The sequence below is a fragment of the Alligator mississippiensis genome, chromosome 10, assembly GCF_030867095.1.
Source record: "Alligator mississippiensis isolate rAllMis1 chromosome 10, rAllMis1, whole genome shotgun sequence".
NCBI lineage: Eukaryota > Metazoa > Chordata > Crocodylia > Alligatoridae > Alligator > Alligator mississippiensis.
In genome coordinates this window covers 43,815,898-43,843,775 of record NC_081833.1, presented here as the reverse complement: position 1 = coordinate 43,843,775, position 27,878 = coordinate 43,815,898, and the positions used below count along the sequence as shown (strand labels likewise).

At 48.3% G+C, this 27,878-nt stretch overlaps 1 protein-coding gene and 1 long non-coding RNA gene across 2 annotated transcripts in view; one reads left to right on the top strand and one right to left on the bottom strand.

Annotated features, from left to right (window-relative positions):
• Positions 1-27,352, bottom strand: LOC109286094 (uncharacterized). The gene is made up of 6 exons (XR_002094016.2): positions 27,218-27,352; positions 15,175-15,266; positions 9,494-9,599; positions 1,094-1,423; positions 827-874; positions 1-651 (listed from the first exon to the last, which is right to left on the bottom strand). It is a non-coding gene; the product is annotated as an uncharacterized LOC109286094 (long non-coding RNA).
• The window catches only part of OSGIN1 (oxidative stress induced growth inhibitor 1), an 85,969-nt gene continuing 82,379 nt past the window's right edge, over positions 24,289-27,878 (top strand). The window contains exon 1 of the mRNA XM_059713754.1: positions 24,289-24,401. The gene's annotated coding sequence lies outside the window, so the exon portion shown is untranslated. The remainder of the gene's footprint in view (positions 24,402-27,878) is intronic.

Below are 27,878 nucleotides of genomic sequence, written 5' to 3'. Positions count from 1 at the left end.
GAGAGCTAACATGAGGTTTTATTGTAAGGAGCAACAAAGCAAGTAGTGTTGAAGCCGTTGGTTACTTGGGCTTTTTTGCCTTTAGTCCACCATCGCCCAGAACTAGCCCTGGCTCCCTGAATCACAGTGGTGCCCGCCTGGCCCTGCTGGCACTTGTATGCCCCTCTGCTGACTCCACTGTAGTAGGGGGAACAGGCTCAGCTGCAATGCTTCTGGCTACCTCTTGGACGGAGGCAAGCTGAGCAGAGCTACTTTGCCCTTTCTGGGATGGTACCTTCTTTTTAATGATGGACTTTGGCAAGTGCTACAGGACATCAGTTATCAGCTTGTGTGCTCTTTCAGCGTCCACACGGCACTGTGCAGCCATCTCCAGTAACTGGCCCATGCAGTCTAACAACTTCTTCTGGATGGCAATTGTGTTGTTCACAAGTCAGTTCTTTAAGACCTCATCACAAGGAAGCAACTCCCAGAGTTTGTCTTGCCAGCCATCTGCGGCTGATACTCTGCTTTGTGATGACTCCACGAAAGCCTCCATCATGCTGTTTCAGGATCATCGCTGCCTGCAGTGCATATCCTTTGAGCGCTCTGCTGTAGTTTGAGCTAGGGTCCGAGGTTCGGGGGCATGTGCCCAGATGACATAGGGCATGGTAGCTGGTAAACAAATGGAAAAAGTGTTCCTGGCTTGGTCACATTTCCTTCCCCCAGGCATTCAAGGGTATGGTGATGAACCTCCACCCCCCACCCACCCTACAGTGAAGAAACTGCCTGCAGGCACGGAAATAAGGCCTGCAAGACTGGGGCACCATTCACATTCCCCAAAACTTACGAGTCCTCAGTTTGGAGCCACATCCCTGACTGTCACTGGCCATGCCAGCTGCAAACAATTAAATCAAAACAATGAGTTTGGCATCTGTTACATTACCAGTTATCCATCCCCAAAAGAGCGTAGTGTATACCCTTCATCCACCACCAAAAGAGCATGGTGACCCACCTCCAGCAATGCATGCATTTTTCCCCCTCACTCCACAAACCCAACCTGCATGAACCCAAGCAGTGCCTGCCAGTGACAAGAGGCACATTCCAAGATACTTACAAGTCACCGGTCATGCATCTTCTTGGGTTTTGGGAACAGAACCCGATGTTTGAGTGTGGGGAACAGAAACCACATCCGAAGTGGTTTCCTCCTCCTCCTCCTCCTGCTCATCATCTGTGCTAGTCTGCAGAATTGGGGGCGGGACACTGGGGTAAAGGTCATGGTATATTGCTCTTCTTGGGAGTCCCCATCATCCAGGACCATGGAGCAGTCTCCTCACTGCTGTGACATGCTGATGGTTTCCCACTCAGGAGAAGCTGCTGATGTTGGTACTCTCCTCCAGCACAACGCCAGTCCCAAAAGACTGCAGACAGGTAGCCTCACCACATCCTTGAACAGAATGACGGACAGCTGGTCATAGAAAGGAGCAATTGTACACCCTGCCCCAGAACGAGAGTGTTCATCCTTGGCTCGATGATACTTGCATCTCAGGGCTTTGATCTTGCACTGGCACTGGGTCCAGTCCCGATTGTGGCCTCACACCTGCATTTCTTTTGCAATGGAGGCATACACAGGCTTATTCCTCCTACTTTTCAACTAGTCTATGATCTTTTGCACCGACCAAATGTTGATTAAGTCCTGCAGTTCTTCCCAGGTCCAACAGGGGCCCTGAGTGTTGGAGGTATCAGCCTCCTGCTCGGTTGCCTGCATACTGCTGGATTTGGTTTTCTAAGACTTTGAGAAACAGTTCGAGGCCAACAGCAACTGAGTCACAAAAGGTCACTGGCAAAATGTGTGGGTCTGCTATATACACATGAATTGCAGAAGTAGTTTGGAAAATTCCACATACTCAAGATTGTGGAGGTATCATCTGTGTCTCACAACACCCAATGTGATGAAGCACCCCGTTTACCAATAAAGACCTGGTGATAACTCCAGCATGGGCCAAATAAGCTGATTGTCCGTTCAGATGTCTGGTTAATGTCCTGTAATGTTATAAAAATTGATCATACCTGCTTGTGTCTGTGCCATTGTTCCCCTAATCCCACAGAATCAAGGCCAAATGAGCCAATTTGCTGCAACTAGAGAAGCACAAACTGTTTTTGCTGACCTCGCAAAAGTATTCAGCTGACACTGGCTCATCTGGACATGAATTCTGAAGGCTTTGTGTGGTCTTACATTAACACGAGAGCAGTATGGCAAAATTTACTCTGTCTGACTGGAGAATTAAAAGTCTTTGCAAGCCTAGCTCGATGACAGTTGTCTTGAACAAAGACTTGATGCATCAGAACTTTTCCATTACAACTTTTTTCTTATCTCAGGGTATTTAATATTTTTGCCCTATGCTCACTAGGACACAGTAAGAGTGAGCACAAGTTTCAAAAGGACGAGATCCTGTGCATCCAAAACATCACTTTTAACTTTAAATGCTGTGCCTGACCTGACAGGGCAAATGTTTTTTCTGGGAGGACCTTGTTTTTTTAGCTAGGAGTGCAGTGTTATTGCAGATCAGGCCTCTTTGGAATGAGGAGGCACACCTGACAACTATGCTCCATTTTCTGGGTATACTGTTCTTGGGTGTGGCTATCCATTGATATGGTATACACAGTTATCCTGAAGCCAGGGCATCATTGTTCACCATGGTAAACACCAACACCCTTCACCAAACAAAGCACCAAGCTGTGCAAATGCCCAGTGCCCCAGGGTTACTTATTGAAATGCAGATAAGAGTTAAAATGCAGTGGTCATTGATTGAATGCAGCTACACAGAGCTCCAGACCACAACCCCCACTGCTTGGTGGTGGTGGTGGTGGTGGTGCTGTTGCTGTGATCTGAGAAGTGTTCCTGCTGTGTATGTTCAATCAACCTTGCTTGCACTTGTGAGAATCCATGTGGGATGCCAGAGGAGGACCAAATCGAGATTCAGGATGAAATGCATGAGGAATGGGAAGTGGGGAATGGAGAAGAACAGAGTGAAGACTCCAACATGGAGAATCTGGATGACATGGGTGAGCAGGAGGAGGAGGAGGCAGTAGTGCTGCTGATTACCTGACACCTGGCCTTGAAATTATTACAAGACATGAAGGTGAAGTTAAGGATGGCAGTGGATGTATTGATACTGTTTCTCAATGCTTACGATGAGGAGATGTCTGCACATACAGGCACTTTGTGAAAAAGGGGACTTAGCTTTGCAATGGAGCGGGACAGCTGAAAGGCATATGAAAAAGTGGAAGCTGACAGGGCTCTGTGGATAAATCTCAGGAGCAGCAACTGCATGGTCTGGGCCCACAAGAGGAGCTTGGACTGGTGGGAGAGAATCATGCTGACCACTTGGAACGATCAGCAGTGGCGGGAAATGTTCCAAATGACCAGGGAGATGTTTTTTCATGTCATCTCAGTGATGGGGCCACAAATTGTGAGGCAGGACACTAAGATGTGTCAGGCCATCCCGCAGGACAAAAGGGTGGCCATGGCCACCATGAAACTGGCCTCCCATCCAGCCTCCACTACATCATGAACCAGTTCAGTGTGGCTCCCTGCACAGCTGGGCTGGTGACTCGAGAGGTCTGCCAGCACGTCATGGCAAACAACGGAAGTCATAGATGGCTTCAATGCCATGGGGGTTTCCTAACTACATGGGGGCTTTAGATAGCACTCACATCCCAGTGCAGTCCCCTTTGGGGTGGGAGAGGTCATTCACAAACAGGAAAGGATTTGCCTCTGTGATCCTGCAAGTCATGGTGGACCACTGGGGCTGGTTCATGAACATTTATACCAAGTTGGCTGGCAGCGCACACGATGCACAAGTGTTCAGAAACTCTCCACTGCCTAGCCTCATGGAGAAAGGACACTATGCACCCAGAGTCCCTGAGACAGTGATCCGTGATGTTGCTGTTCCCCTGCTTATACTAATGGATGCTGCTTACCCCCTAAAGCACTGGCTCATGAAGCCTTACGGAGGGAACGTTATGGACCTGCAGAAGCTGATTTTCAACTTCCATCTGAGCAAATGCAGGATGGCTGTTAAATCTGCCTTTGGCCAACTGAAAGCATGATGGAGAGCACTTTACTGCAGGCTTGAGCTGGAGACAGAAAACATCATGACCTTTACAGTGGCAGCCTGCATGCTGCATGACATTTGTGAGACCTGCAGAGAGGTTTTCAGCCGGTCATGGGCTGACAAAGTGCAACAGGCAGTGACCAGACAGAGATGTGGGTGGATAGCAGCACAGGGACCGAGGACATATACACAAGGAGAAGCTGGTTGAGTGGTCCTCATGTGGGATTGCCTGGCAGCGCATATTATAGACACTGCCAACAACTAGTGGTGGTTGTTCTTGATTAAAATAAGTAATTTTACTGTTTACAACATAAACATCTGTGTCTGTCTGCAGGGGTGTGCTAGGGGAGGGAACAGCAGGGTGGAGGATGAGCAGGGCATGGGGGGAGGTGGATTGGGGTAGGGGTTATTGTTTGCATGCTGGCATTGGTCGGAGGGGGGAAGCTCATTATACACCACCTAGCCAGCCTGAATCATGTCCTGCGAATCATGTCCTGCGAAAAGGTTAATTACACCTCTCAGTGGCCAGGTGGTGAGGGTCCTGGCAGTTGAAGAACAAGTGGTATGAACAGCCTCCAGGAGGCTGGTTTATGTGTGTGTGTGGGCGGAGAGCGGGAGGGGGACGTTGCTTGCCTAGTTGAGGGGTGGTCCAAAATCCTACAGTTCCTTGAAACTGAAAGGCAAGGTTCCTTGAAACCCAGCACAAGCACAGGTTGGAGAGCAGCCAGCAACAGAATGAAATTTAGTGAAAGAATGAGAATTAGTGAAAAAAAATCCCTGCTGGCTTGTGTGTGTGTCTGTGCACGCATGTAAGTGAGCTGGAATAGAGATGTGCTGCAATCATATTTTCGATTAACCAGGAATGTTTGTACCAGAGTTGTCCACAGTGCCATAACCTCTCTCTAGGATTTTACAACTGGGCTATGTCAGAGATCTGCACAACAAATCATAAGATATGACCTCCATGTAACTAAAACTCTTATCCAGGCTCTTATCATTTTGCCTTATACAGCATCTTTTTCTCCGTTGTAGACAAATGTAGTCTTCGCTCTTTATATCCATTCAGAATGCGACGGCAAAAATAATTTTTCCTAACCCTAGGGATGTGGTTGTCATGGGTGACCTAAACTACCCTGACATCTGCTGGGAGGAGCAGTCAGCCAAATCCAACCATTCACGTAGGTTCTTAACCTGCGTACAGGACTTTCACCTAATACAGGAGGTATACGGTCCCACTAGGGGGAATGCCTTACTTGACTTGGTGTTGGCTACGGGGGATGACCTGGTAGGGGAGCTACATATTCGTGGTCACCTTGGAGACAGTGACCACCAATCAACTGAATTCACCATACGGTGTAGAGTGGGTAAATTAACTAGTAGAGTGGAAGTGATTGACTTTAGGAAAGCTAACTTCAGTGTGCTCAGGAGTTTAGTCAATGACGCACTGCAGGATAGGAGTATTGGTGAGATGGGAATCCAGGAAGGGTGGTCATTCCTAAAGGAAGCAATCCTTTGGGTGAAAGGAAGACAATCCCAGTACAAGGGAAAAGGGGGAAAAGGGCCAAAAACGTCCTTGGCTAAATAGAGAAATCCAGGGAGCCTAAGGGCAAAAAAAGAGATATATAGGTGATGGAGGCAGGGGGTAGCTACCAAGGAGGAGTACACCTACTTGGCCCGCACTTGCAGGGACGCAGTTAGAAAGGCCAAAGCAACGAAGGAGCTGAGGCTGGCAACAGTAATTAAAGACAACAAAAGTCTTTTTTTTAGGTATGTAGGAAGTAAAAGGAAGATGCAGGGCAGCATAGGACCCTGTCACAGAACACTGAGGTGCCCTACTCCTGAAGAGGGGAAAATTGCTAGGGAGGGAGTCCTAGCAGTGACTAAGGAGCCCAGCTGTGGGTTGCCGGGGCAACCAGGGAAGGTCAGCTGACCAGAAGGGGCAGGGCCTGGCTCTTATAAAGCCCAAGAGCGGAGGCCAGAGGTAGTTCCCTGCCACAGCCAGAGAGGCAGGAGCTCCCTAAGCCAGGATGCGAGGAGAAGCCTAACTGCAGGTACAGCTTGACAGTTGAGCAATGTTGTTTTAGCTGGGTGGCTTTAAGTTATGTTATAGCCTAGGGGCTCGTGTTTTGCTTTGTTGTTGTTATCACCGGTGGTTTGGGTGAGGCTATAAGGGGATGGAGGAGGCCTCATAGGGGACTCACAGTGGAGTGTGAGGACCCCAGTGCCAGTGAGGGTGCAGCATACGGGGTTCATTGACCCCAGCCCCAGACAGGGGGCAACATTTAGGAAGGCCAAGTTGGGCACGGCGAGCCCCAGGCAGGGGGCAGCATCACGAGGAAGGCCAAGTTGGGCACGGCGAGCCCCAGGCAGGGGGCAGCATCACGAGGAAGGCCAAGTTGGGCACGGCAAGCCCCAGAGAGGGGGTGGCATTACGAGGAAACCCAAGTGTGGGCATGGCGAGCCCCAGAGAGGGGGCGGCATTATGAGGAAGCCCAAGTGTGGGCACGGCGAGCCCCAGAGAGGGGGCAGCATCACTAGGAAACCCAAGTGTGAGCACGGAGAAGGAAGGCCCAGAGAGAACAGGAAGTGGCCAAAGAGGGATAGAATTGAGACAACAATGATTCCATCGGTGAGGTGTGGACTGCAGTGTAGGGGAGGAAACGGAGCCGCAGATAGCGCCACCTAGCAGCAGGGCAGTATAAGGGCAGCCTCCTGCTGATGAACACTGATCAATTAATTAAGACCAAGGCATGGCAGGTGAGTAGGCAGGCAGTTACCCCAGGGACAGGTGTGTGGGTCACATTGAGGGTGGCCCAGAGCGACGACCTGTCACAGACCCCTACTGAACAAGCAGGAACAATTAATGACAGACAGGGGGGACAAGGCTCTTCAATGAATTTTTTGCCTCAGTGTTCCTGAACAAGGGTCAAGATAAGTCTCCTAATGGGTTCTTGGATAGGCATCAGAGGGACACCAGCCTACCAACTGCTGACGCTGACTTGGTGCAGAGTCACTTGGATGGACTGGATGTGTTTAAGTCAGCAGGCCCAGATGAGCTGCATCTAAGAGTACTGAAGGAATTGGTCAGTGTTATAGTAAAACCACTAGCATGGTTGTTTGAGCATTCATGGCACTCGGGTCAGGTCCTGGAGGACTGGAAAAGGGCCAATGTGGTCCCTATTTTCAAGAAGGGAAGGAAGGAAAATCTGAGTAATTACAGGCCAGTCAGTCTCACCTCCATCCTTGGAAAAGTCTTTGAAAAGATTATTAAGGATCATATTTGTGTGAGTCCAACAGGAAAAATAACGTAGCAGAGAAACCAGCATAGATTCATAGCAGGTAGATCATGCCTGACTAATCTGGTTTTGTTTTATGACCAGGTCACAGAACACTTAGATGCAGGAGTAGAGGTGGATGTCGTTTTCTTGAATTTTAGGAAGGGTTTCGAGATGGTATCCCATCCCATTCTTATAAATAAATTAAGAGGCTGTAACTTAGATGTTTACATGGTCTGATGGGTGGCAAATTGGCTTGGGGGTTGTACCCAGAGAGTGGTAGTAGATAGGTTGGTATCGACCTGGAAGGATGTGGGTAGTGGTGTCCTGCTGGAATCAGTCCTTGGACCTGTACTCTTCAAGGTCTTCATCAGTGACTTGGATGTGGGCATGAAGTGTACTCTGTCCAAGTTTGTGGATGATAGTAAATTGTGGGGTGAAGTGAACACTCCGGAGGGTAAGGAATGATTGGAGGCAGACCTGGATAGATTGGAAAAGTGGGCAGAATATAGTAGGATGCAGTTCAACAAGGACAAGTGCAGTGTACTGCACCTATGGCATAAAAATATCCAGCACACCGACTGTCTGGGGAATGACCCTCTCAGCAGCACAGAAGCAGAAAGGGATCTCAGAGTTATAGTGGATTCCAAGATGAACATGAGTCATCAGTGTGAGGAAATCATCAGCAAAGCTAATCACACTTTATCATGCATCAGCAGATGCATGACAAATAGAACCAAGGAGGTGATACTTTCCCTCTATGCGGCATTGGTGAGACCACAGTTGGAGTACTGCATCCAGTTTTGGGTGCTGTACTTTAAGAAGGATGTGGATAACCTTGAGAGGGTCCAGAGGAGGGCCACTCATATGGTTAAGGGTTTGCAGGCCAAGCCCTATAAGGAGAGACTAAGGGACCTGGACCTCTTCAGCCTCTGCAAGAGAAGGCTGAGAGGTGATCTTGTGGCCACCAGAAATTCATTAGGGGGGGTGCAGCAAGGAATCGGAGATGCTCCGTTCACCAGGGCACCTCTTGGGGTACCAAGGAACAATGGTCACAAACTGACAGACAGCAGATTTAAGCTAGATGTCAGGAAAAACTTCTTCACAGTAAGGATGGCCAAAATTTGGAATGGGCTTCCAAGGGAAGTAGTGCTCTCCTCTACCTTGGGGGTCTTTAAGAGAAGGCTGGATAGGCATCTGGCTGGGGTCATGTGACCCCAGCACTCTTTCCTGCCCAGGCAGGGTTTTGGACTGGATGATCTGTTGCGGTCCCTTCCGACCCTAGTATCTATATTATAACCCAACACTTTGACCCATGTCACCTCTCTCAATGCTTCCCGTCACTGGAACTTTCTTTTCCTGTTGCATCAAATAGAAACTGCCTGTCTTCACTTATCTATTACCTCTCATTCCATACTGAGGGGTCAGCTCCCACATCCCTTCAGTCCAGGATGCCATCACCCATTTCTGATATGAGAGAAATTCAAACAGAAATATTTTGCTTTCTCCCATGCTGCCTCTTACACCTGGGAAGTTTACTCTAAATACTTGCAAAGCTATCTTGTTATCCCCATTCAGTTCTTTCCTCAAAAATCTATCTTGTTGTAATGCCTGCAAAAACTTCACAAAGACTAGGCCACTGGTATGCTAAGATCACTCCCTGTCTTCCTAAACAGTACTTTGTTTTCTTTTGCTTCCATGTCTATAACCAATAATCATCTGTTGTCTCTGTCTTAGATTTTAATCTATGCCTCAGAGACCATTTCTGTTGGGTTTTTTTTGGTTTGTTTGTACAGCACATAACACAAAGACTTGGGCTCATAGGAATTGTGATAATAATAATAATAATAACCAATGTCATTATTTCACTAATTATTCAATAAGCATAGAAGTTTTGAAAGGGAGAGGATCTGGACAAGACCAGAAGAAACCTCTCCCCAACTTTATTGTTTCTTTGGTTTTGAAAATTCTTTTGGTCCTGCTTTGCCAACATAAATGATCTTAGAAGGGAAGTGCCCGCAATACTTACTTGTGACACACGTTATCTGTGAAGGAGGGTGTGACAGGGTGCCTGAAGCACCCTGCCATGGACAGAATGAGAGAGAAACCAAAGAGAAATCTTACCCTGAGGAGCAGGAGAAGGCATGGCAAACCCAGAGACATCAGATGCCGCACTCAAAACGCCTGGAGGAGTCAGCTGGGCTGAGGCAGATCAAAGACCTGTTCAAACCTGGGGAAAGGAAAACAGTGCAGGAAAAGAACAAAAAGGGAAAAAGAAGAGACCACACTGGAGAGCAAAGGAGAAACAGCTGGGTCAGATGGGCAGTGAATAGGAAGCTGCCACGGAGGACCCAGCTGGAAAGAAGATTTAAGGAACGCCAAGGGAGTGTCCAGGGGTTGGGAGAAGAAAGGGAACTGAGAGGAGCAGAAGAGGAGATCAAAAAGCAGGCAAAGGGAGAAGACTGACCCAGGGGCCAAAGTGAAAGCTCCGGCCTCGCAACTTACCTGACAAGACCCAGCAGGGACTATGATCTGATGGAAAGGCTTGATTGGCTGGCGAGTCCGATACTGGGGGGTGAAGAGAACCACTCCAGGGGCCTAGGGGAAGTAGGCTTAGGAGGAATTACTCCCCAAAGAGGGGAAGAAGAAGAGAGAGGGGGCCACAGTCACGGGAGGGCAACGGGGGAGCCAAAAGAGAGATAGCTATCATGGGTCCCATGCAGGGAAGAATGGGGCAAGCAGTCACTTAGACAAGAGTCCTAGCCGAGGGACCTTCAAACGAGGGTACGAATATCTGCCTCAGAGGCAATTAATAACGCCTGGAACATGAGGTGTGGTAAGGGCAGAGTATGGGGATGGTGGAGCTCTGTGGAGAACTGCCAACCCCTTGAGTCTAGAGTCATTCTCAGTTGCCTCCCTGGAGTGTCTGAGCATCTCTCTCATAACATCAAAGGCGTGGCAGGTGATATACAATGACAAGAAACTACTCTTCCAGCTGGGAGGTGATGTGGCTCTGGGTGATGCAGCCACACCCTTACCATGGTGCATTGGCTGTGAAGAAGAGACCCAACATAACCATAAGTCCTAACTGACTCAGCCCTAAGAAATGGAGGGCCACTCCACAGGTGCTGGGATATCAGTCCGCGAGACTGGCCACAAGCCCACCAGGTGGTGGTTTGGATTATGCAAACTCAACAGGAACAGTTAGAGGAGTTGATCTGGGTTCAGTCCCAAGAAGCAGATGCCTGGATAGCTGTGCTTATCTGACAGCAGGACTTGAATGAAAAGATAGAGGATCAACAGGCCACCGCATTAGGAGCCTCTGAGAAGTTTAGGATCCCCAAGATGACCATCGAAGACAACATGGAGGCCTATCTGGAAACATTTGAATGAACAGCAATCATGGCAGTCTAGGACAGAGGGAAGTGGGCTTCATTATTGGGCCCCTTACTGATTGGCCCAGCACAAACTGCTTACCGAGCCTTGGACCAAGATGAGGCCGATTGATTATCAGAAGGTGAAATGCGCCATCCTGTAGCAGTATGAGATTTCCCCTGAATCCTACTGGCAACAATTTAGGGGGGCCAAGAGGCCAGAAGAAAAGAGGCCACAGATACTTGCCCGGATCCTCAGGGATGCTGTGGAAAGATGGATCCAGCCTCGCAGAAAGACAGCATGGGAGGTCATGGAAATACTCATGCTGGAGCAGTTCCTAGAAGACCTAGAAACAGAGACATGTTGCTGGGTGAGAAGACACCAGCCCCAAGACATGGAACAGGCCCTACTGCTGGCTGAGTCCTTTTCTGCAGCCAAGAAAGTGATACTCGGGGGTAGGCAACCCAAGTTGGTGGGGATAGCCAAGAGGTCAGCGAGTTGCACTCTGGGTTGGGAAACTGCCCACCGAATGGGGTGTGATATGTTTCAGGTGTGGAGGCAGGGAACATATTGCCTGACAGTGCCTCAAGCGACCAGCCAAATGAAGACCATGGGTACTGGAACCCGAAGGGGAACAATACAAGGGCAAGGAGTTGGAGCATGAAGAACAGATGGATTGCAGCTTCAGCCAACTCCATCAAGGAGGCAAGACTCCAAAACCAGTGCTGCAAGCCAAGGTAAGGGTGATAATCGTGCCCATGCGTCTCGATTTGGGTTGTGTCCAGACTATTTCGAGAAGGGGTAATCGATCCACTAGAAGGCAAGCTGGACACCAGCATCAGCATGGTTTGCATCCATGGGGAGTCCTTCATCTACCCTTGGTGAAGGCTGCAGTTAACTATAATGGGCCAGATGGAGGAAATACTGGTGGGTTTCACCTGTACACTGCCGTTCCCCATGCTAATAGGACAAGACTGGCCCTACTTTTACTAAGCACTAGGCCAGGTCCGAGGAAAAAAGGGAATTACCAGCAGCAGGACGTGGAGATGACACAGGAGATGGGTTCCAAGGGGAAGAAGACAAGGATCCTGCAGAAAAAAATAGGTACCCTGACATTGACCTGGGTGAGATCCTTGGGGAAGACTTTCGAGGTGAACAGGCCACCGAGCCGGCCCTCCAGTGGGTGCTCAAGAAAAACATTGCCGAAAGAGAGGGTGTGGTCGAGAAACCCAAGTGACTCACGACCTATCCACACTTGGAGGCAAGATGCCGTATCCTCTATTGGATCGATAAAGGGAAGGTCACTGGGGAGAAGTAGATAGTGGTTCCACAGTGGTATCAAAGGGCCCTGAAACAAATAGCACATATCCTACCCTTGTGGGAGCACTTAGGAATGGATAAGATGATAGTTCAGCTTATGATGCAAGCATATTGGCCAGGGCTCCATAAGCAGGTAGACCAGTTCTGTAGAGCCAGCCCTGAATGTCAGTGGTGTTCAGACCATCTACCACCTCGGGCCCTCTTGCAACTTTTAGAGATAATATCAAGACCTTTCGATAAAACTGCCCTGGATATAATCGGTCCACTCCCAAAGAGTGCCACTGGGTACCAATTCACCCTTGTCTTCGTGGATTACACCACACGGTATCCTGACACGATACCTATGAGAACAGTGACAGCCCCTAAGGTGGCAGAAGAGTTGATCAGATGGATCTCATGGGTGGGGATCCCAAAGGAGATACTTATGGACCAGGGTACCAATTTTATGTCCAGAGTATTGAAGGAGGTATGTGAGATTTTTAGGATCCAACACTTAAGAACCTCACTGTACAACCCGCAAACCAACGGCCTGGTTGAACGGTTCAATCGGACTCTGAAGTCCATGATATGAAAATGCATCCAGGGAGACACCAAAAGATGGGAACTGTGTATACTCCTACTCTTATTTGCAATCCCTAGGCCTCCCTTGGGTGCTCTCCTTTCAAACTGATTTTTGGGCATAAGCCTCAGGGGACTTAGACATAGTCCAAGAAGGGTGGGAGGAAGAGGCACTGGAGGGTAGTAGGAACTCCCACCAGGTACAGGAGATCCAAGAGTGGCTAGAGAAGGTAAGAAGTATCACCCAAAATAACATGGAGGAAGTCCAAGCAAATCAGAAATGCTGGTATGACTTAGGGACCCAGAAGCATGAATTTCAAGAAGGGGACTTGGTGTTTATAATGCTACCAGACCACACCAGTAAACTGAAGTCTAGGTAGCAAGGTCCTTTCAAGATACCGAGGAAAGTAGGCCCCACCAACTATGAACTACAGCAACCAAGCACACAAAAAAGCAGACAAGTGTACCATGTGAATATGGTAAAATGATGGGAAACCCAGGAGACTTATCTCATGGACCCCTAAGAGGTAGTGGAAGGGTGGGGACCCGAGTGGACAGGGGGCTGAGACAGCCCTGAGCTGATCCTGGTGATAGGGGAACAACTACCCTGCGGAAGGCGTGAACAGCTTGAATACTTGGCACAAGAATATAAAGATGTCTTCACAGAGCTGCCAGGCCAAGCAAAAGGGGTATGCCATAGGACCTGAACGAGCCCAGGGCAGGTGGTATGAGAACTGGAGGAGGCTACCCCAGGTGCTATACACCCCAGTACAAAAGGAATTAGAACAGATGCTGGCTTGGGGTATCATCGAGGAATCTTGGAGCCCCTGGAGAAGCCCCCTGGTGGTGGTGCCAAAACCAGATGGGACCATGAGGCTCTGCATTGATTTCTGTAAGGTAAATAGTATCTCCAACTTTGATGCTTTCCCAACGCCTAACATAGAGGAGATGCTAGAGAAGATAGGGCAGGCTGAGTTTATCTTGACCCTGGATCTAACAAAAGGGTACTGGCAAATCCCCATGGAACCAGAGGACAAGATGAAAGCCGCCTTTGTTACACCCTGGGGCTTGTACCAGTTCACTCAGATGCCTTGCATCCTACATGGGGCAGCGGCTTCTTTCCAGAGGCTAATGGACAGGATCGTAGCAACACACCAAAATGATGCCACAGCCTATACTGATGATATAGTAGTCTTCTCCAAAACCTGGGACCAACATATGAGGCATGTACGGAATGCCCTAGAAGAACTGAGACACAATGAGCTAACAGCCAACCCCAAGAAATGTGTCCTAGGGAAATCAGAAATGAAGTATTTGGAGTTTCAAGTAGGGCAGGGAAGAATAGCACCCCTCACAGACAAAGGGGAGGCAATACGGGTTACCTCAAATGAAGAAACAATTAAGGTCCTTCCTGGGGTTGGTGAACTATTACAGACAGTTCATACCCTGGTTCCCGGAAATAGCCACCCCTCTTACAGACCTGCTACAAGGTCGAAGAGGAGGTCGCTTAAATTGGACCCTAGGGGCCCAGCAAGCATTCACTAAGGTAAAGGAGGCCCTATGTAACACCCCATCGCTGTTGACCCCAGACTTCGCCCAAACACATTTCAGTTGCACACTGATGCCTCAGTTGCAGCTATCGGGGTGGTACTGCCACAACATATCCAAGGGGAAGAAAGGCCTATAGCATTTGCTAGTAAAGTTATCTAAAGCAGAGGCACGATATTCTACTATTGAAAGGAAGTGTCTGGCCATAAAATGGGGAATTGAGCTGTTTAGATATTATTTATATGGGAGAAAGTTTCTCCTTATTACTGACCACACTCCACTTTGGTGGCTCCAGACCTCTAAAACAGAAAACCCCACATTAATGACATGGGCCTTGGCCCTGCAACCTTTTTTCTTTTCTATAGAGCACTGGCCGGGGCAACTGAACATTGCAGCTGACTTCTTATCCCGACTGCTAGAAGGCAATGGACCAAACGCAATGGCGACAGACAAAGAGAACAGACCTAGACAAAAGAGCCAAGAGACCCCATAGAGATCCCATAGAGACACTTCACTAGGAGGGGAGGTGTGTGACAGGGTGCCTGAAGCACCCTAACATGGACACAATGAGAGAGAAACCAAAGAGAAAAACTTACCTCGAGGAGCAGGAGAAGCCACAGCAAACCTGGAGACATCAGATGCCGCACTCAAAACATCCAGAGGAGCCAGCTGGGGCTGCGGCAGATCAAAGGCTGCCACAGCAAACCCAGCCGCTGGGGTCTGAACCTGGGAAGAGGAAAATGGTGCGGGAAGAGAACAAAGAGAAAAAAAAAGGAGACCATGCCAGAGAGCAAAGGAGAAACAGCTGGGTCGGACGGGTAGTGAATAGAAAGCTGCCATGGCAGACCCAGCTGGAAAGAGGAAGATTTAAGAGACACCGAGGGAGCATCTGGGGGTCGGAAGAAGAAAGGGAACCAAGAGGAGCAGAGGAGGAGATCAGAAAGCAGGCAAGGGGAGAAGACTGACCCAGGGGCCAAAGTGAAAGCTGTGGCCTCGCAACTTACCGGCCAAGACCCAGCAGGAATTTAATCCGATGGAAAGGCTTGATCGACCGGTGAGTTCAATACTGGGGAATGAAGAGAACCACTCCGGGGACCTAGGGGAAGGAGAAGACATAGGAGGAATTACTCCCCAAAGAGTAGAGTAAATTAGAATTTAAGTTCTCTGGAGCAAGAACCATGTTCACCTCCATGTCTATAAAGTCCTTAGTACCTAGCATGAGCCTTTGTTTCCAATTGGGCCTTTGGGTGTTAACATTTGTACAAATAATACATATAACAGTAGGAGGCTGCAATGTCTCTTGAAATGTTTTTAAATATAAACTAAATGTTAACAAACAATAGAAAAATGAGAAGCCAAGTAAATTAGATTCACACCCAGATCAGAATTTCCAGAAAGATTTATGGATTCAGGGCATTCAAGGCATGCTTTTTAGTTTGTTTGTGTAGTATATAGTTACACAGATCCTGAATATCTGGAAATGCCATCCCATAAGGTAAGGCTGTCCAACTGGCAGCCCATAAGACTCCTGCATAACCACCACTCCCCCACATTGCTCCTGCTGCTGTGGCAGCTGAGGCAGCATGGCAGGAGAGGGCCCAGTGAACTTCCTGCCCTCTACAGCATGGGGAGAGAAAGAGGGTTCACTGTTTGTATGGCAGTAGCAGTGGGGAGGATCATACAGTGGCAGCAAGTGGGGTCTTGCACTGCCCAGGTGGAAGCAAAAGGGGATAGGTTGTGCACGGCAGAGATCCTGAGAAGTTCATGCAGTATGTGGCTCCTATGGCACAGCATATGTGGCCTGTACAGTGAGTGGTCCAGGGCCACGGCTGCTGCAGTGTGTGGTCCTTGGCCACTCTAAATTTGGACGGCCCTGATACAGCACAGACCCCACTGAAGAGTTTCTACCCTTCTCTTGGATCCAGCAATGAACAGATTAGAAATAATTATGAGTAAGTATTCTTCATCAAATGTTGATCCTTCATTCTTTGGCTGCAGATGTTGCATAAGGGAATTGTCACATTAAATTTATAGTCCAGTCATAATTCAGCTTTTCCCTGAGTTCCCCATTTGGCTCTATTTCAGTATTTTTTAGCTCAGAACAGTTGCTATTACATGTTTAATATGCAATTAAACTGTACTCCCCAGGCATGGCAGCAGATGGAAATAACTCTGACAAACAGGATTTTACCTTTCAAGCTTAGGTCCAAGTTCTATAAAGTAATAATAACTGGGAGCTATACCCTCAGCAAATGAAAGAACATACTGAAAAGAACATACCTAAATGAAAGAACACCCAGCCCCTAACAACTATGAAACTATAAAACTATGAAAATAGCATTAACTCAGAGAATAGTCCAGCATGCATACAGTTGTGTTCTGTACAAAGAAGGATTTGATATTCGGATGGTTCCACAAGAACATGTTGCTATTTGGATTGATTTGGAACAAAGAACCCAAACTCTTTTGCCTCCTGGTGTCAAGGGGCATTTATACATGTGCTCCAGGAGTTGTGGGGGAGAGGAGTGCTCTGAGAGCTGCTCTAATTAAAGTGCCCGGAGTGTCTCATGTATCAGTATCCCCATGCTGAAAGACAGAGGCAGGAGTGTTTTAACTAAAGCTCATCAAACAAGTTTTAGTTAAAGCACCCTTGCTGCCATCTTTCAGTGTGGGGATGCTGATACATGTGACACTGGAGTCTGCTAGAGCGCGGTAATTACCATGTGTGCGGGCCAGGTCAGACCCCAGGCCCTTTTCGTCGCTCTGCATGCGGGCTGTGCCCGGCAGCCCGGGCAGGCCGGGTCGGAGAGGGCAGGCGCCGAGCTAGAATTAGGCACAGACACGTAACGGTTGATTTTAAGATTGTTTACTTACACCGAGATGGTCGCGGTGCAGGCTGAGAACTTGCTTGAGTTGCGGTTACAACAGAAAACACGAACACACGTGGAGTTTGCTAGGCTCCACGCAGACAGAACTCCGGATGTCCAGGACAAGCGCGCATAAAACTCGTTGATACGTCTTATAGTAGGCTCCGTTCGAAGACGGGAAGAGGTGGGCGGTGGATCAGGCCGCCAAACTCCTCTGGACAACACACAGGGTTTCTATTACCCTGCTGCGTACACCCAGAGTCCCCACGAGATGGATGTGGAGTCCTCTTCGGCTTGGGCGGAAACTGCTCAAGCCTCTTATACGGCTAGCAGGCCAATCGCTAGCCGCCACGTGTGAATAATTTAGAACTAGCCAATTGCGGGGCATAAATTTGCATACGACGAGCGGGAACTCTTTGCATCGTGCATTTCTGTGTTGCAAAGAAAATGCACCCTGCAAAGACCACTGCAAAGTGGCGGGAACACTCCTTTGCACGCGGGTTCTCTGCGCAGCAGAACTCCTCCGTGCAATGAAGCTGTAAACCCACGGGGATAATTCTTAGTGCCGAAGCACACACAAAAAATCAGACCTTTGGGTCATGACATCCCCCCTTGCTGAAGGCACAATAGAATTATACTTCAAACCTATCATCCGGGTTATTAACAGCTCTGTCAATGGTTCGCGAAACTAAATGAGCAAAAACAAAATCAGTCAACAATAAAAGTTCGTCCTCAAGGGATTGAATCAAATAATAACCGACACACACACATATACATAAAATCACATTCATAACAAAAAACTGAACGATCATGACTTCGGTGGGCGTCATGGTGGAATCGCGCGTCAGGCCTTCATTCCTTTCGATGATGTTGTCCCTCTCGGGGCCTCTCTCCACCACGCACTCCGAATCCCTGATCTGTAAAAGAACTCTCTTAAAATGGTTATTTCACTACTATTTATAAAATCACACAGGACCGCACGATAATGCAGTCGATTAAACTTATCATCACTATTAAATACAAATATGTAAACACGATTTTATACTGGACAGCTCTCTCTCTTCACACTCAGCAACTCAACGAAATCGTCGAGGAGTCATCATCGCCTTCTTCTAGATAATGAAAACCTAACTCGTAGGCTAGCTGCCATTGTCCCGCGTCTCCTAAAATCCAAAGCTGTCTCTTATTAAGTCCAGAACGCTGCAGGAGGAATCCAAACATGTATCTCTCCTCTTGCGTTCTCTGGCGTAATACTGGACGTTCGGATTCGCGGTGTTTCGTGTTCTGAGCCTCAGTCGGGCGTTGACACTCCCGATCACTGGATAGCCTTGGCTCCATTAGGACGCGCAGTCTTGACAACTGATGAAGGAGACTACTCACAGGATGATCGACCAGTGGGTTCAGCACAATCCGCAAAACCACGATGTTTCTTTGTCCGTAAACCTTAAGACAACTGTCTATGCTGTCGAGAGTCACTGGAACGGTTCCAGGGTCTCGCAGGTGACGGTGAAGCCACAGTCGCATTCGTTGGAGCGGTGTTAGTCCCAACGTACATTCTCTTGGGTTCCAGGCGCAATACGAAACTCCGATAATAGCCAGTACAAGCTGTTCTGCACCGGTGTGCTCTGGTCATCCGTCATGCCATGCGTGGGCCTTCTGTTCGATCACTCCTGCCACAAGCGCTGGAATCGGAATAGGCCAGTGGACGCTAAACGTCACCATGTTGATGTCGGTGACATGTCCCCTACTCCATGAAGCTTGTCTCACCAAGAAGCTTGCTTCTTCCTGGTCCAGGAGGTCAGACCCAAGTTCCACTACCAGACGTCCTAACTACACAGCCAGAGTTTCTTCGGATCGGATCCTGGATTCCCTACACAAATTCTGCAGGTCAGCTCTGGAACGAGTGTAATAGGTGGTAGCTTGAACTGCGCTCTGCGGACCGATGACTGGGCTGCTTGATACTGCAGGCTGATCAGTTTCTTCGCAAGTTGTCGTTGCTGTTGCTGTCTCCGTCGGAGCTGTAGTCATTGTTACAGTGGGGGTTGTTGTTGTTTCAGGCGGGAGGGGCGGATGCACTCCTCCGCTTGACTCCCCCTCCCTTCGGCAGAGGGGCGTGGTCAGCAGAATTGACGCTGTGTCACTGGGCGGAGTTACCGGCCGAACCCTCGCGGGCTGTCCTGAAGCTCCATCCCTCTCTTCCGGCTTCTCCACGCGGTCTTCCCTCTGCTCGGCGCCATCTTGTTGGGGCTTCTTAAGATCCCCTATCTCAGCTGCTTCTCCGACCGCCCGAACGGCCATACGCAGCTGGGTCTTTAAGCTTAAAGTTTCACTCATCAAATCAGTCATAGTTTGAAAGGTTGCATTTAGTTTTCCCCCCTTGTCGCACCGTAGGACCACTCTCTCATTTACGGCACGGTCCTCCGTCTCCGGGTCTTCGCGGAGCTCGGACGGACGCTCTCGACTCCTTAGTCTAGGCACCACCATGCAAGGGGAGAACCAGCCGATCGGCATCGTCTCTCCCATCTCTCGGGCACACAGTGAGCAATGGACACACTCCCGGGTGGGGGTCGGGCTTACTGCGCTCGCCGGGTCGACTTCGGCAAGGGTTACAGCATCGAGGGGCCTGTACAGGACCCGCTCATCACTCATGATACACCCGAATGCCGTGGGGTGCAGACACACTTCTTTCCCTTCTAGGGCTCCGACTTCGGAAGCTCCTTCTTCTCCCCTTAGCGAAAGGTGTCCACGGACACATCTCCTGCCCATTCCGCCCGCCTGGTGGTACGCGACGTGCGCCTCTAATTCTGCGACGCTTGCTACGCTGCGTCTCCCACTTCTCCAAGGGCAGTTCTCAACTAATTCTAACTCTAGCGAGCCCTCTCCCAATCCCATCCTCATCGCCATGTGCGGGCTGGGTCAGACCCCGGGCCCTTTTCGTCGCTCTGCACGCGAGCTGTGGCCAGCAGCCCGGGCAGGCTGGGTCGGAGAGGGCGGGTGCCAAGCTAGAATTAGGCACAGACATGTAACAGTTGATTTTAAGATTGTTTACTTACACCGAGATGGTCGCGGTGCAGGCTGAGAACTTGCTTGAGTTGCGGTTACAACAGAAAACACGAACACACGTGGAGTTTGCTAGGCTCCACGCAGACAGAACACGAACAATCACGTGGAGTTTGCTAGGCTCCACGCAGACAGAACTCTGGATGTCCAGGACAAGCGTGCATAAAACTCGTTGATACGTCTTATAGTAGGCTCCGTTCGAAGACGGGAAGAGGTGGGCGGTGGATCAGGCCGCCAAACTCCTCTGGGCAACACACAGGGTTTCTATTACCCTGCCGCGTACACCCAGAGTCCCCACAAGATGGATGTGGAGTCCTCTTCGGCTTGGGCGGAAACTGCTCAAGCCTCTTATACGGCTAGCCGCCACGTGTGAATAATTTAGAACTAGCCAATTGCGGGGCACAAATTTGCATACAACAAACGGGAACTCTTTGCACCGTGCATTTCTGTGTTGCAAAGGAAATGCACCCTGCAAAGACTGCTGCAAAGTGGCGGGAACACTCCTTTGCACGCTGGTCCTCTGCGCAGCAGAACTCCTCCGTGCAATGAAGCTGTAAACCCACGGGGATAATTCTTAGTGCCAAAGCACACACAAAAAATCAGACCTTTGGGTCATGACACCATGCTTCAACAAACTCAATTAATCGAATCTGCTCCGATGCACTGTAGTTACAGCACGTATAGGCAGCCCAGGAGTCTATGGTCGGATAGGACATGTCCACACGTGTGTGGACAGGGTTTTTTGGATAACCTTTTTCCCCCAAGATTATCACATTCTTAGTACATAACTTTCAATTTGGTTTGAAAAAGGACACTGGTCTTATAAAATGATGATTTCAAATCAGAAGACAAGGCTTTATTGCTTTTGCATGGTACATTGGTCTGGAATCAATTATCTCCCTTGCATTTTGGACAGTAAATAACATTCCCATGTTGATTCATGCAAAAAAATAAGGACATAAAACAGATCTCAACTTCAGTTGGCACTTATACGCCGATTAGTGATATTAAAGTGTTTTTAGACTTTGGAAAGATAACTAATTAACCATCTGGATTTCACTTATCATATGCTAGTACAAGGTGCATACAAATGTAGTGTATCTGACTTAAAATAATTATAGAGGTTGTGTTCTTTTCAAAGGACCATTTCCCCAAGCTGCTTGGCCTTTGTTTTAGAGGTACATATTCTTTGTGTAATACTGTACCTATGGCCATACTAAAGGAGGTGAGGAAAAGGATATAGCTTTTATTGATTGAAAAAACAAAAACAAAACAAAAGTTTTAGTAACATTTTAACTAAAATTATAGCAATAGCTTTAACTGCTGACAGACATGTGGAACCAGTGGTGACTGAGCCAGGATTATGGGAAAGGTTATTTAAACTTATTTCAACCCAGAATGGAAACTAGCCCTGTCATGTTCACTTGTTTATCTTTGATTTGTATTAAAACATGTGCTTGTGGGCAGTTCTGTCCACTCAGTGTTCACATGAAAAACTGTAAGGTGAAAAGTCCACTTGGATCAGGATGAAACTTTTCATAGAGTTCTATCTACACGATATGCTTACTGAGCATTGGCCTAATAACAGTGCACAGCATGTCATGGCAAAAAACATGCTAATAGCCTGCTACGCAGTGTTATTAAGTTAATGCACAGTAAGCATCACTAAATAACTGTGCGCCAGCGCTAATTCACAGTAACTTTAGGTATTTAGTTAGTCCTTTATTAAGGAAGTAGTAAACTAAATGCACAGTATCTAAGGTTCATTAATGAATGTGTAGACACACCCAGTAGCATCCAACCAGATTCTGAAACCTTTCTCCATGGTGTAATAAGGGCATGAGAAAAAGGAACCTGTCAAATCAGACAGTAACAAATTGAGAATGTCTTTATATTCCTTCCAAATGTGTCAAAAAAGAATCTAGGCTCTCTAGAAACATGTTGCCTTGTAGGAGTGTGTGATGCAGGCCCTATTCAGGGACAGTGATTCGATTCGTTGATTTGGATCACTGTCCCCGATTCGATTCTCCCAAATCTAAATCTGAAGATTTGATGCTGATTCAGAGAATCAGCGATTCAGACATAGACGCAGCTTTAAATAGTTTTTCTACATACCTTGAGGTACCAGCATGGCTCGTGAATGCTTCAATGTTGGGGTGGATGGAGCGGCCCACAGGAGTGTTGGGGAGCCCTCCACATGCTTGGCAGTGAACCCAGAAGTGGACCAGAAGTACTTCTGGTCCACTTCTGGGTCCACCAGGGAGTGCACAGGGCCTTCCCCCCACCCAATGCATTCCCCCCCAGTTCGGCGATTGGCCACAGGGGGACCCTGGGTAGCCCCCCAGACCCAGGAGACACTAGTTGCTGAGCTGGGGGGCATGGAGGGGGCCCCCCCGCATGCTCCCCGGAGGACCCGGAAGTAGACTGGAAGTGCTTCTGGTCCACTTCCGGATCTGCTGCTGAATGTGCTGGGGAGCACCCTGTGCTTTTGTGGGACACTCCATGCACCTCAGCATTGCAGCATTCACAAGCCACCTGCTACCTAGAGATATGTAGAAAAAACATTTAAAGCTGTCTCTATGTCTGGATGTCCACATCTCCGAATCAATTCGGAGGGTTCCAATTTGATTCAGAGAGATTAACGGGTCCTCTGATTTGATTCTGATTCAGAGATTTGGCCACTTAATCTGGCCAAATCTCTGCTGAATCGAATCAGGGACTGAAGCTTCACACAGACTTATTGCTTTGTGCTCCCCCAGTTCCTTTCTGAGATAAGCAAAACTCTCTTCTAAATTCCTAAAGATGATATGCTGATAGGTTGGAGGAAGCACGTGTAAAGAAAAATACTACACTGCACACCTGAGGGGAAGGGACTGTGAAAAAGAGAGGTCAATATTACACTGTGGGCTCAGACTGCTGTAACTGAGAACACTTTGCAGGAAGCAGTTCAGAGAGTTACAACAATGCCCTGGACCAAACAGAAGTTCACTATTTGTTCCAGGGAGGATCTAGCCACTGGCTGGGAGCCTGCAGCCAGTTTCCCCTAGCAACAGCCCCTCTTCTCTCGGCCTGTCTCTGTTTCAGAATGGGAGGGAGGAAAGGGAGCTTGTTCTAGGGGTATAACCTTGGGGGGCTCCAATACACTCACCCCAGCCTCCTGCAGGGGCTGAAAAAACCTCAGACCAAACTGCCTGTACTCCCATTCTGAAGACAGCAACACACACTGTAGACAGACGTTAGGAAAAATGCTGTATTTAGAAATGTCTTCATCTGACCCCTCATCCAATTTTTGAAGTGGTCTGCAGTTCTGAATTTGTGTTTGGTCATGACTATAGACCACTTTCTTTGGCCAGATTGGGTGAAAATTGTCACTTCTGCCTGTGCCCTAAACTAGGCAAGGTTCAAGTGATCATTTTATGAGCCCAATAAAGTATACCCAGACTTTGAAAGCACTCTTGAAAGCATGAGGTAGTGAAACCTGGGTGAGGTTCACGCATTCTGGAATGGATTTTTCAGTCAGGTAAATTGACTTTCTTTTCAAGTTTAATCATTAATGACTGGGAGATATGAATAGGAAGGGGTTGAAAATCAAATGTATTTCACAATTTTTGAAAATGTTCACTTTGAAGTTTTCCAAAAGGAGTGAGGGTTTGGTTTTTTTTTTTTTTAGAAGAAAATTCAATTGTCAGATTTTTTTTTATTTAGTTCCTTTTCTTTTAGACACTGAAAAGGGAGAAGGACAGAATAAGAAACCAGAAAATAATTTAGTTTGATTATGTTTTAAAAAAAAAATCATTTTTGAGAAAAGGATATTTTTTGATGGGGAAGGGGGGAAACAAACCTTTCAACTAGCTGATGAAGCTGTGGTAAAGATAGCAAGGAGCTATTCTTATCCCACATTAAAATTAAGAATGTTTCCCAAAATTAAATTCCCAGTCTGGGAAGGATAGACTTCCCTCCCACTGATGGTGTAAAGAGGCGCAAAGGAGTGTGCCACAGGGCACTAAGGTGCCTGCTCCTTTAAGAGCAGAAACTGCCTAGGGAGAGGGCCCTAGGAGCCAGACAGAAGCCCCACAGGTGCAGGTTACTATGGAGACAGACTAACGGGGGAATTAGCCTGCATCTGTACCCGGTCAGCTGACTGGAAGAAGGCAGGGCCCTGGGCACATATAAGCCCCAGGGTTGAGACTAGTAGGAGTTAGTTCTCTAGCAGCAGCCAAGGAGAAGGAGCCTCTAGGGAAGAATTGCCCAGGGATGCAGTGACTGCCTGATATGCTGCATATGGGGCTCCAGAAGCTCAACAGGTACCCTAGCCTACAAGGCATTTAGTACTGGGGAAAGTTTGACTTCTTAAAGGGATAGAGCATGCCCTGAACTGCTTATCTTATGTTATAGCCCAGGGAGTCATATTTTAGTTGCTGTTTATAAACACCGGTGGATTGGGCTGAGGCTATTGAGGAAGGAGGAGGCCCCACTGGGGGCCCACTATGGTGTAGGAACCCCAGCACCAGAGAAGGGCGCAGCAACAAGGGGGTGAACAGGCCCTGGTGCCAATGTGGGGTGTGGAGACAGGGCTCCAGAGAGCCTGGTGCTAGTGTGGGCAGGGAGACAGGGCTGCAGAGAGCCTGGCAATTACCAGAGACCTAGCTAGTCTAGGGCCTCAGATGTGACCTGGTGTGAATACCAGCTGTGAGGCTTGGGGTGTGGTAAAAGGGTGATTTTGGAGCCATGCATCTAGCCCATAAGGCTGAGGCTGTCCCATGAGGCATCCATTTTGAAGCAGGACCCAAAAGAGGTCTAAGAACCCACAGGGTTCAGTGGGGTCCATCAAGACCGTGTCCCCAACACAAACTAGAAGGCAGCCTCCTGATTTTACTAGTATTACCAGCAAGATGTGGCAGTCCAAAAAGAGGGTGCCCATGGGGCAGAATTGGCATGGTCAAGGAACCCTAGGGATGTCACGGCCATCCTTGGGGACCCCACGCCGTGACAAGAGTTAAAATAGACAGAATAGCTCCAAAAGGAATATAGAAGAGCAGCATCTCTGACACCTTGTCTTCCCCCATTGTGTACCCATAGGAATTTGTCTGAGAAACTCTAATGTTTGGATTCTTTGGCTTTGTTTAGGGGAGCATTGAAACTCTTGGGGGGGGGGGGACAGACTAGAGCAAGCTGCTTTTAGCAGCTGGCTTTCCACAGGAACCAGTGAAAATCTGTACTTTCTGTGCAACTAACTTTCCCTTCCTGCCCCTATGAGAAAAAGGAAGATTGGAGTAGCCAGTGAGCACACAGGACCTTAGCAATCCACATGAGTAGGAAGGAGAAGAGGGCCATGCAGGGTAGTGCAGGACAGCCCTTTTCATGTGGTATTGATAGCTTTCTTTTTTTGGCAAATGCCTCAAACTTGCAGCAGTTGTAACCCCTGTCCTGGGTCACCAATGCAACATCATGGGATCATAGGAATTTGAGGCTGGAAGGGACTTCTTGAAGTCATCTACCTGCAGAATACAGTAGTGAGGAACTTGGGAAATTGCTGGGTTCAATATCTCTTCTCATAAGTTTCCTTACTGTTACTGACCTAAAGTCACCTCTCTGACAGGGGGTGATAATCTCATATTTTTGTGAACTGGGTCCAAAATGACTTGCATCATATACAAAACATTTGCCAGACATAGAGGAAATAATGTTAGTCATAGCACTATGCTTGAAACAAAGGGTTGAAAGGAGCTCTTTTTCCATAAAGGAAAATAAGGAGACTAGTTAGTTTTGTGTTGGTGTTTTTTGTTTTTTTTGTTTTGTTTTCCCCCCTTAGACTAGGGTGGCATAGACCTTTCTGTACAGATACTATTTACTGAATGTTTACAATAGTCTTATAACATTCTAAGACCTCCCAGCCCAGATGCATAATCCAGTTGTCCACACTCACCAGTACTATGATAAAAAAAGCAAAAGCTGTGTTAACCGGCATTCTATTGTTTTACTCCTTTACTGGTAAACAACTAGGATTTTGCCAGGATGCATCCTCCAGAAGATACGATTCATCCCATTGCCCTTGCATGGCACTTCCTCACTAAAATAAAGCTCCTTTTAATCCTTCCTTTTTGCCAAGGTAGAAAACTCCTGATATTTGTAAAATCAGGGTGTGAGAGGAGGCAAACTCCCAGGCCAAATCACAGTGCTGGTCTGCCCACCTGTCTGTTGGCAAGCCACCCACCTTACTCACCTGCCATGCTTTGTTAAATAATCCAGATGTTACTAGGTGGGAGGCTGCCCTTTGAGTGCCCTGCTGCCAAAGGGTGGTTCTCACATGACTGACCTCCTTTTTATTGTGTCTCAACTCGCAGATGTCATCCAGTTTGTTCAATAGATCTGGCTTGCAGCTAGGTCAAGCTCAGACTTAGGCCTCACTCACTCTGCCACCCCCTCTCACTGGGGCATCTGACACTCTGCTCACGCTCACCGAGCTTGTCGCACTGCCTGATCCTGAGTCTCCCCCTCCCTCTCCCTCTCTCCTCCCTTGAACGGCTCCAAGAGGCTTTCGGGCTTCTCCTTGCACTCCTTGAGTAGCCCTGGCTCATCCTTTTGGGTCCCTTCTTTGGCTGTCATCCGAGTGGTAACCACTCGATCAGCCCTACTCCGGGCTGACTGCCCCTAGCCCCTCACTGGGCAATGCATCATTTCTGCCCCCTCCTTGTGGCCAAAACTCTGCCCCTTTTGCTGGGGCTCTGGGGTCTTTCACTCCTGTAGGCTCAGGTTCCTCAACCTAGCATACCTGGTCCACTACTCTGCCCTCTCAATAGGGCCTGAGGTCTTACACCCCTGTAGGCTTGGGGGGCCTCTACCTGGCCCACCATTCCAGGGTCCTACACACCTGTAGGCCTCAGGTGCTTTTGTGTAAGTGTGCCTGGCTTTCCCTGTTCTCACAATAACCCACCAGATGGTGGATGCTGGGGTTAAGGTGCCTCGCCTGCCTTTCACCAGGGAGGTACTGGCCTGGTATTTCTTGAGGGCTCCCTTGCCACAGTGAGTCCCATCAAGCTACCCATCCCCAGCAGGGTACAGTTTCAAGTTGTACCCAGGGCCAGGAGCCTCCTACCATCCCCATAGCTCCTGCCCTTACCTCCAAGATGTTCCAGGAGCAGGGGCTCAGCTGGGTATTGTTGCTCTGGCTGCCAGCAGCAGACTGCTGCCCCAGCCCTGAGAGCAAGGGCCTAAAATGGCTGCCTCATCAAGGCTGGCCTGCACTTTCCTGCTGCCTGCTCCCAACCCTTAAAGTGACAGACACTGAAAAGGTGCTCTGTCACACAGGAATAGTTAGTACATTGAATGCCTGATCCAGTGGGAAGATTCCTATTGATTTCAGTGGTCTTTGGATCATGGCCAAAGACTCAACATTTACTGACCTTCATTTCATGTATGTAATTACCAAAAATATATAGGCAGTAACAAGTACTGTACATTATTGCAGGCTGATAGTCTTGAAAATGGAAGTTGCTTGCTTATCCACAGAACAAGCAGAAGCAGGGAAACGTATCCATTTCCAGTAAATGCCTTTCTAACTTGGAAGAAATGTCCATCAGAATGGTAGGGTGGTCTCAGCAACGTGATTAAGTACTTGGCTTCTCTGGCTAAATTAACAATATGATTATCATTTGTAGTGGTGTTTATTTTTGTAATGTATACAGTTGTTCTATTACAATCTGTTTGGAGGCCACGAGAGTGAGAGTATGTGCAGATGTACTTGTTTATTTGCTGGGCTGGCTGCACCAACATTTTTTTTT